We start from the raw sequence: 7888 nt of genomic DNA, 5'->3' as shown, positions 1-7888 counted from the left end.
AGGCTCAGATACTAAGGTATCTACAATGAAGCTGATGACTTAATTGAGCTGTTTTAAATAAGGGAGATTAGAAAATGGCGCAGGGCTGAGTGGGCTTGAGGAATGACTCGAGGGCAACCTGTGGTTTTGGGGCAAAAGTGACTACCACCTATACGATCAGATCAAGCCTTTTGTCGTACAAGAGCCTCTTTCTGCAAGTGCAAAGTAATTGAGAAGAAAGCATAGTAAAACATTGCTTTTCCCCCACTGTCTTTGATCAAACTGTGTTGGAAGTATTGTATCCAGAGGTTTTTTCTTTTAGTGCTGAGACTAAGTTGGCCAGAGCACCTCTTTCGGGAACAGCAGGTCCTAGGTCCGAATCCAACTGCACCTTTTCCTCAGATTATGTGGAGTGGCTTTCTGATCTGAAACTCTTTGCACGGCCAATAGCATGTTTGTCCTGATTTCCATTTTCCGAGCTGACACTGGGTTTGGATGTAAAGCAACTGGAGGTCCTAAAACACTTAACAATGATTAAGGATAGATAAAATAAAAATAAATTTATGTTTTTTTTTGCTTCGACCTTGAACAGAGGCAGGGTACCCGTAAGGTTGAGACATAATCCTCCAGACTCTAAAAGACCACGTCCATCTTGTCAGCATTTTCTGCATCCTGACATGCTGGGTTCGGTTTGTATTAGTTATGTCTTCTTCGATTTTTTTTATCATGCAAATGTCTCTCACAAACAAGCTTTGCGGCGCTGTGTCTTAGCTGGTCAAAGGGCCTGTCTTGTAAACAGGAGATCCTGGGTCAAATCCCAGCAGGCTTAGTCCAGATGGTGCTTGTGCTGGTTCACAGAGCTTAACGGAATGAATCATGAAATTGTGAGGGTAGGGGTAGTGCGACAAATAGACTTATGAACCTCTTTTGTTGTCTCTTTAAGACATGTCGTCTTTTTAGTCTCTGTGCAAAAAACGTCTTGTCCCCTTTTCAGTGTTGGCGCTGTGGCTTAGTTGGTCAAAGCCGCCTGTCTTGTAAAAAGGAGATCCTGGGTTCAAATCCCAGCAGTGCCTAAGTACAGGTGCCAGAATTGCTTCTGCGAGAGTCAAGTGTTTACGCGGCGAGCTGTTTAGCAGACTTTTCTTAACAACTCTCAAATCCTTAAGAACGCTGCTCGTTTAAGAGGGCTTTGGACAATGGCTCTATGTAGCATGCTGTGGTAATGCGTAACCAATTGGACATTAATATTTCAAGTAGAGACATTCACACATGCAGCGCTATCGTTGTGTTTTTTATTTTATTTTTTTCAATTGAACAATTAGCCTTTCTCAACCTTATCTGGCGCTGTGGCTTAGTTGGTCAAAGCGCCTGTCTAGTAAACAGGAGATCCTGGGTTCGAATCCCAGCAGTGCCTAGTCCGCATCGAGCAAAGCTTTTATGGGCTTGAGGGTGCCAAAAGGTGCTTCCTGTGCAACAGTGCTACAGGTAGCAGGGCTCTGTGGCGCAATGGATAGCGCATTGGACTTCTAGGCTGTGAGCTAAGTCATTCAAAGGTTGTGGGTTTGAGTCCCACCAGAGTCACCAGCTTTGTCCTTTTTCATTACTGACTTAGGTGTGGTGCGTTTCCAACATTTTAGGCATCTGTCCATCCCGTTTTACTTCTTCTTTCATTGCGCAGTGCAGGCTCAGTACTAGGTACTCTACAATGAAGCTGTGACTTAATTGAGCTGTTTTAATAAGGGAGATTAGAAATGCCGCAGGGCTGAGTGGGCTTGAGGAATGACTCGAGGGCAACCTGTGGTTTTGGGGCAAAAGTGACTACCACCTATCGATCAGATCAAGCCTTTGTCGTACAGAGACCTTTCTGCAAGTGCAAAGTAATTGAGAAGAAAGCATAGTAAACATTGCTTTTCCCCCACTGTCTTTGATGAAACTCTGTTTGGAAGTATTGTATCCAGAGGTTTTTTCTTTTAGTGCTGCTAGGTCCGAATCCAAACTGCACCTTTTCCTCAGATTATGTGAGAGTGGCTTTCTGATCTGAAAATCTTTGCACGGCCAATAGCATATGTTTGTCCTGATTTCCATTTTCCGAGCTGACACTGGGTTTGGATGTAAAGCAACTGGAGGTTCCTAAAACACTTAACACATGATTAAGGATAGATAAAATAAAAATAAATTTATGTTTTTTTTTGCTTCGACCTTGAACAGAGGCCAGGGTACCCGTAAGGTTTGAGACATAATCCTCCATACTCTAAAAGACCACGTCCATCTTGTCAGCATTTTCTGCATCCTGACATGCTGGGTTCGGTTGTGTATTAGTTATGTCTTCTTCGATTTTTTTTATCATGCAATGTCTCTCACAAACAAGCTTTGCGGCGCTGTGTCTTAGCTGGTCAAAGGGCCTGTCTTGTAAACAGGAGATCCTGGTCAAATCCCAGCAGTGCCTTAGTCCAGATGGTGCTTGTGCTTGGTTCACAGAGCTCAACGGAATGAATCATGAAATTGTAGAGCTTTGAGGTGTAGTGGGTAGTGTGACAAATAGACTTATGAAACCTCTTTTGTTGTCTCTTTAAAACATGTCGTCTTTTTAGTCTCTGTGCAAAAACGTCTTGTCCCCTTTTCAGTGTTGGCGCTGTGGCTTAGTTGGTCAAAGCGCCTGTCTTGTAAACAGGAGATCCTGGGTTCAAATCCCAGCAGTGCCTAATGTACAGGTGCCAGAATTGCTTCTTCCCGAGAAGTACAAGTGTTTACGCGGCGAGCTGTTTAGCAGACTTTTTCTTAACAACTCTCAAATCCTTAAGAACGCTGCTCGTTTAAGAGGGCTTTGGACAATGGCTCTATGTAGCATGTGTGGTAATGCGTAACCAATTGGACATTAATATTTCAAGTAGAGACATTCACACATGCAGCGCTATCGTTGTGTTTTTTATTTTATTTTTTTCAATTGAACAATTAGCCTTTCTCAAGCTTATCTGGCGCTGTGGCTTAGTTGGTCAAAGCGCCTGTCTAGTAAACAGGAGATCCTGGGTTCGAATCCCAGCAGTGCCTAGTCCGCATCGAGCAAAGCTTTTATGGGCTTGAGGGTGCCAAAAGGTGTTCCTGTGAAACAGTGCTACAGGTAGCAGGGCTCTGTGGCGCAATGGATAGCGCATTGGACTTCTAGGCTGTGAGCTAAGTCATTCAAAGGTTGTGGGTTCGAGTCCACCAGAGTCGCCAGCTTTGTCCTTTTTCATCACTGACTTAGGTGTGGTGCGTTTCCAACATTTTAGGCATCTGTCCATCCCGTTTTGCTTCTTTCTTTCATTGCGCAGTGCAGGCTCAGATACTAAGGTACTCTACAATGAAGCTGATGACTTAATTGAGCTGTTTTAAATAAGGGAGATTAAAAAATGCCGCAGGGCTGAGTGGGCTTGAGGAATGACTCGAGGGCAACCTGTGGTTTTGGGGCAAAAGTGACTACCACCTATCGATCAGATCAAGCCTTTGTCGTACAGAGGCCTCTTTCTGCAAGTGCAAAGTAATTGAGAAGAAAGCATAGTAAACATTGCTTTTCCCCCACTGTCTTTGATCAAACTGTGTTTGGAAGTATTGTATCCAGAGGTTTTTTCTTTTAGTGCTGAGACTAAGTTGGCCAGAGCACCTCTTTCGGGAACAGCAGGTCCTAGGTCCGAATCCAAACTGCACCTTTTCCTCAGATTATGTGAGAGTGGCTTTCTGATCTGAAACTCTTTGCACGGCCAATAGCATATGTTTGTCCTGATTTCCATTTTCCGAGCTGACACTGGGTTTGGTGTAAAGCAACTGGAGGTTCCTAAAACACTTAACACATGATTAAGGATAGATAAAATAAAATAAATTTATGTTTTTTTTGCTTCGACCTTGAACAGAGGCAGGGTACTCGTAAGGTTTGAGACATAATCCTCCAGACTCTAAAAGACCACGTCCATCTGTCAGCATTTTCTGCATCCTGACATGGGGTTCGGTTGTGTATTAGTTATGTCTTCTTCGATTTTTTTATCATGCAAATGTCTCTCACAAACAAGCTTTGCGGCGCTGTGTTAGTGGTCAAAAGGCCTGTCTTGTAAACAGGAGATCCTGGGTCAAATCCAGCAGTGCCTTAGTCCAGATGGTGCTTGTGCTTGGTTCACAGAGCTTAACGGAATGAATCATGAAATTGTAGAGGTGTAGTGGGTAGTGCGACAAATAGACTTATGAAACCTCTTTTGTTGTCTCTTTAAGACATGTCGTCTTTTTAGTCTCTGTGCAAAAACGTCTTGTCCCCTTTCAGTGTTGGCGCTGTGGCTTAGTTGGTCAAAGCGCCTGTTGGAACAGGAGATCCTGCGTTCAAATCCCAGCAGTGCCTAATGTACAGGTGCCAGAATTGCTTCTTCCCGAGAAGTACGAGTGTTTACGCGGCGAGCTGTTTAGCAGACTTTTTTTAACAACTCTCAAATCCTTAAGACGCTGCTCGTTTAAGAGGGCTTTGGACAATGGCTCTATGTAGCATGCTGTGGTAATGCGTAACCAATTGGACATTAATATTTCAAGTAGAGACATTCACACATGCAGCGCTATCGTTGTGTTTTTTTATTTTATTTTTTTTTCAATTGAACAGTTAGCCTTTCTCAAGCTTATCTGGCGCTGTGGCTTAGTTGGTCAAAGCGCCTGTCTAGTAAACAGGAGATCCTGGGTTCAAATCCCAGCAGTGCCTAGGCCGCATCGAGCAAAGCTTTTATGGGCTTGAGGGTGCCAAAAGGTGCTTCCTGTGCAACAGTGCTACAGGTAGCAGGGCTCTGTGGCGCAATGGATAGCGCATTGGACTTCTAGGCTGTGAGCTAAGTCATTCAAAGGTTGCGGGTTCGAGTCCCACCAGAGTCGCCAGCTTTGTCCTTTTTCATCACTGACTTAGGTGTGGTGCGTTTCCAACATTTTAGGCATCTGTCCATCCCGTTTTGCTTCTTTCTTTCATTGCGCAGTGCAGGCTCAGATACTAAGGTACTCTACAATGAAGCTGATGACTTAATTGAGCTGTTTTAAATAAGGGAGATTAGAAATGCCGCAGGGCTGAGTGGGCTTGAGGAATGACTCGAGGGCAACCTGTGGTTTTGGGGCAAAAGTGACTACACCTATCGATCAGATCAAGCCTTTTGTCGTACAAGAGCCTCTTTCTGCAAGTGCAAAGTAATTGAGTAGAAAGCATAGTAAACATTGCTTTTCCCCCACTGTCTTTGATGAAACTGTGTTGGAAGTATTGTATCCAGAGGTTTTTTTCTTTTAGTGCTGAGACTAAGTTGGCCAGAGCACCTCTCTTGGGAACAGCAGGTTCTAGGTCCGAATCCAAACTGCACCTTTTCCTCAGATATGTGAGAGTGGCTTTCTGATCTGAAACTCTTTGCACGGCCAATAGCATATGTTTGTCCTGATTTCCATTTTCCGAGCTGACACTGGGTTTGGATGTAAAGCAACTGGAGGTTCCTAAAACACTTAACACATGATTAAGGATAGATAAAATAAAAATAAATTTATGTTTTTTTTTGCTTCGATCTTGAGCAGAGGCCAGGGTACCCGTAAGGTATGAGACATAATCCTCCATACTCTAAAAGACCACGTCCATCTGTCAGCTTTTCTGATCCTGACATGCTGGGTTGGTTGTGTATTAGTTATGTCTTCTTCGATTTTTTTATCATGCAAATGTCTCTCACAAACAAGCTTTGCGGCGCTGTGTCTAGCTGGTCAAAGGGCCTGTCTTGTAAACAGGAGATCCTGGGTCAAATCCCAGCAGTGCCTTAGTCCAGATGGTGCTGTGCTTGGTTCACAGAGCTTAACGGAATGAATCATGAAATTGTAGAGCTTTGAGGTGTAGTGGGTAGTGCGAAATAGACTTAAGCAACCTCTTTGGTTGTCTCTTTAAGACATGTCGTCTTTTTAGTCTCTGTGCAAAAACGTCTTGTCCCCTTTTCAGTGTTGGCGCTGTGGCTTAGTTGGTCAAAGCGCCTGTCTTGTAAACAGGAGATCCGGGTTCAAATCCCAGCAGTGCCTAATGTACAGGTGCCAGAATTGCTTCTTCCCGAGAAGTACGAGTGTTTACCGGCGAGCTGTTTAGCAGACTTTTTCTTAACAACTCTCAAATCCTTAAGAACGCTGCTCGTTTAAGAGGGCTTTGGACAATGGCTCTATGTAGCATGCTGTGGTAATGCGTAACCAATTGGACTTTAATATTTCAAGTAGAGACATTCACACATGCAGCGCTATCGTTGTGTTTATTTTTTTTTCAATTGAACAATTAGCCTTTCTCATGCCTATCTGGCGCTGTGGCTTAGTTGGTCAAAGCGCCTGTCTAGTAAACAGGAGATCCTGGGTTCGAATCCCAGCAGTGCCTAGTCTGCATCGAGCAAAGCTTTTATGGGCTTGAGGGTGCCAAAAGGTGCTTCCTGTGCAACAGTGCTACAGGTAGCAGGGCTCTGTGGCACAATGGATAGCGCATTGGACTTCTAGGCTGTGAGCTAAGTCATTCAAAGGTTGTGGGTTCGAGTCCCACCAGAGTCGCCAGCTTTGTCCTTTTTCATCACTGACTTAGGGTGTGGTGCGTTTCCAACATTTTAGGCATCGGTCCATCCCGCAGTGCAGGCTTAACGAAATGAATCATGAAATTGTAGAGCTTTGAGGTGTAATGGGTAGTGCGACAAATACAGTTAAACAACCTCTTTGGTTGTCTCTTTAAGACTTGCTGTCTTTTTAGTCTCTTCAGGCAAAAACATCTTGTCCACTTCTCAGTGGTGGTGCTGTGGCTTAGTTGGTCAAAGCGCCTGTCTTGTAAACAGGGTTAATCGATGCTTATGAAAACACTATCGGTTGGATTTAGGGAAGGTGGTGGGTGGTTAATCGATGCTTTTAAAAACTATCGGTTGGACTTAGGGAAGGCGGTGGGTGGGTTCATCGGTGCTTATGAAAACACTATCGGGTGGATTTAGGGAAGGCGATGGGTGGGTTAATCGATGCTTATGAAAACACTATCGGTTGGATTTAGGGAGGCGATGGGTGGGTTAATTGATGCTTATGAAAACACTATCGGTTGGATTTAGGGAAGGCGATGGGTGGGTTAATCGATGCTTATGAAAACACTATCGGTTAGATTTAGGGAGGCGATGGGTGGGTTAATCGATGCTTATGAAAACACTATCGGTTGGATTTAGGGAAGGCGGTGGGTGGGTTATCCGATGCTTTTGAATACACTATCGGTTGGATTTAGGGAAGGCGATGGGTGGGTTAATCGATGCTTATGAAAACTATCGGTTAGATTTAGGGAAGGTGGTGGGTGGGTTAATCGATGGATTTGAAAACACCATCGGTTGGATTTAGGGAAGGCGGTGGGTGGGTTATCCGATGCTTTTGAATACACTATCGGTTGGATTTAGGGAAGGCGATGGGTGGGTTAATCGATGCTTATGAAAACTATCGGTTAGATTTAGGGAAGGTGGTGGGTGGGTTAATCGATGGATTTGAAAACACAATCGGTTGGATTTAGGGAAGGTGGTGGGTGGGTTAATCGGTGCTTATGAAAACACGGTTGGATTTAGGGAAGGTGGTGGGTGGGTTAATCGATGCTTTTAAAAACTATCGGTTGGATTTAGGGAAGGCGGTGGGTGGGTTAATCGGTGCTTATGAAAACACTATCGGGTGGATTTAGGGAAGGCGGTGGGCGGGTTAATCGATGCTTATGAAAACACGGTTGGATTTAGGGAAGGCGATGGGTGGGTTAATCGATGCTTATGAAAACACTATCGGTTGGATTTAGGGAAGGCGATGGGTGGGTTAATCGATGCTTATGAAAACACTATCGGTTGGGTTTTAGGAAGGGGTGGGTGAGGGCAATCGGTCGGTCAGTCAGTTGGTCAGTCAATCAGTCGAC

The 7888-nt window shown here is 44.4% G+C and overlaps 10 non-coding genes across 10 annotated transcripts; all 10 read left to right on the top strand.

Moving 5' to 3' along the window:
• Positions 1 to 977: 977 nt before the first annotated feature.
• Positions 978 to 1052, top strand: trnat-ugu (transfer RNA threonine (anticodon UGU)). Its single transcript has one exon. It is a non-coding gene; the product is annotated as a tRNA-Thr (tRNA).
• A 267-nt stretch (positions 1053 to 1319) lies between these two features.
• Positions 1320 to 1393, top strand: trnat-agu (transfer RNA threonine (anticodon AGU)). Its single transcript has one exon. It is a non-coding gene; the product is annotated as a tRNA-Thr (tRNA).
• A 78-nt stretch (positions 1394 to 1471) lies between these two features.
• trnar-ucu (transfer RNA arginine (anticodon UCU)) lies at positions 1472 to 1560 on the top strand. The gene is given in 2 exon segments: positions 1472 to 1508; positions 1525 to 1560. It is a non-coding gene; the product is annotated as a tRNA-Arg (tRNA).
• Positions 1561 to 2607: 1047 nt separating this feature from the next.
• Positions 2608 to 2681, top strand: trnat-ugu (transfer RNA threonine (anticodon UGU)). Its single transcript has one exon. It is a non-coding gene; the product is annotated as a tRNA-Thr (tRNA).
• Positions 2682 to 2953: 272 nt separating this feature from the next.
• On the top strand, positions 2954 to 3027 carry trnat-agu (transfer RNA threonine (anticodon AGU)). The gene has a single exon. It is a non-coding gene; the product is annotated as a tRNA-Thr (tRNA).
• Positions 3028 to 4616: 1589 nt separating this feature from the next.
• trnat-agu (transfer RNA threonine (anticodon AGU)) lies at positions 4617 to 4690 on the top strand. The gene has a single exon. It is a non-coding gene; the product is annotated as a tRNA-Thr (tRNA).
• A 78-nt stretch (positions 4691 to 4768) lies between these two features.
• On the top strand, positions 4769 to 4857 carry trnar-ucu (transfer RNA arginine (anticodon UCU)). The gene is given in 2 exon segments: positions 4769 to 4805; positions 4822 to 4857. It is a non-coding gene; the product is annotated as a tRNA-Arg (tRNA).
• Positions 4858 to 5945: 1088 nt separating this feature from the next.
• trnat-ugu (transfer RNA threonine (anticodon UGU)) lies at positions 5946 to 6018 on the top strand. The gene has a single exon. It is a non-coding gene; the product is annotated as a tRNA-Thr (tRNA).
• A 266-nt stretch (positions 6019 to 6284) lies between these two features.
• On the top strand, positions 6285 to 6358 carry trnat-agu (transfer RNA threonine (anticodon AGU)). Its single transcript has one exon. It is a non-coding gene; the product is annotated as a tRNA-Thr (tRNA).
• A 78-nt stretch (positions 6359 to 6436) lies between these two features.
• On the top strand, positions 6437 to 6525 carry trnar-ucu (transfer RNA arginine (anticodon UCU)). The gene is given in 2 exon segments: positions 6437 to 6473; positions 6490 to 6525. It is a non-coding gene; the product is annotated as a tRNA-Arg (tRNA).
• The last annotated feature ends 1363 nt before the right edge of the window (positions 6526 to 7888 follow it).

Source organism: Danio aesculapii, chromosome 2, assembly GCF_903798145.1.
Source record: "Danio aesculapii chromosome 2, fDanAes4.1, whole genome shotgun sequence".
NCBI classification, from domain to species: Eukaryota; Metazoa; Chordata; class Actinopteri; order Cypriniformes; family Danionidae; genus Danio; species Danio aesculapii.
The sequence above is the reverse complement of the archived record's forward strand: the minus strand, read 5'-3'. Positions and strand labels throughout refer to the sequence as shown.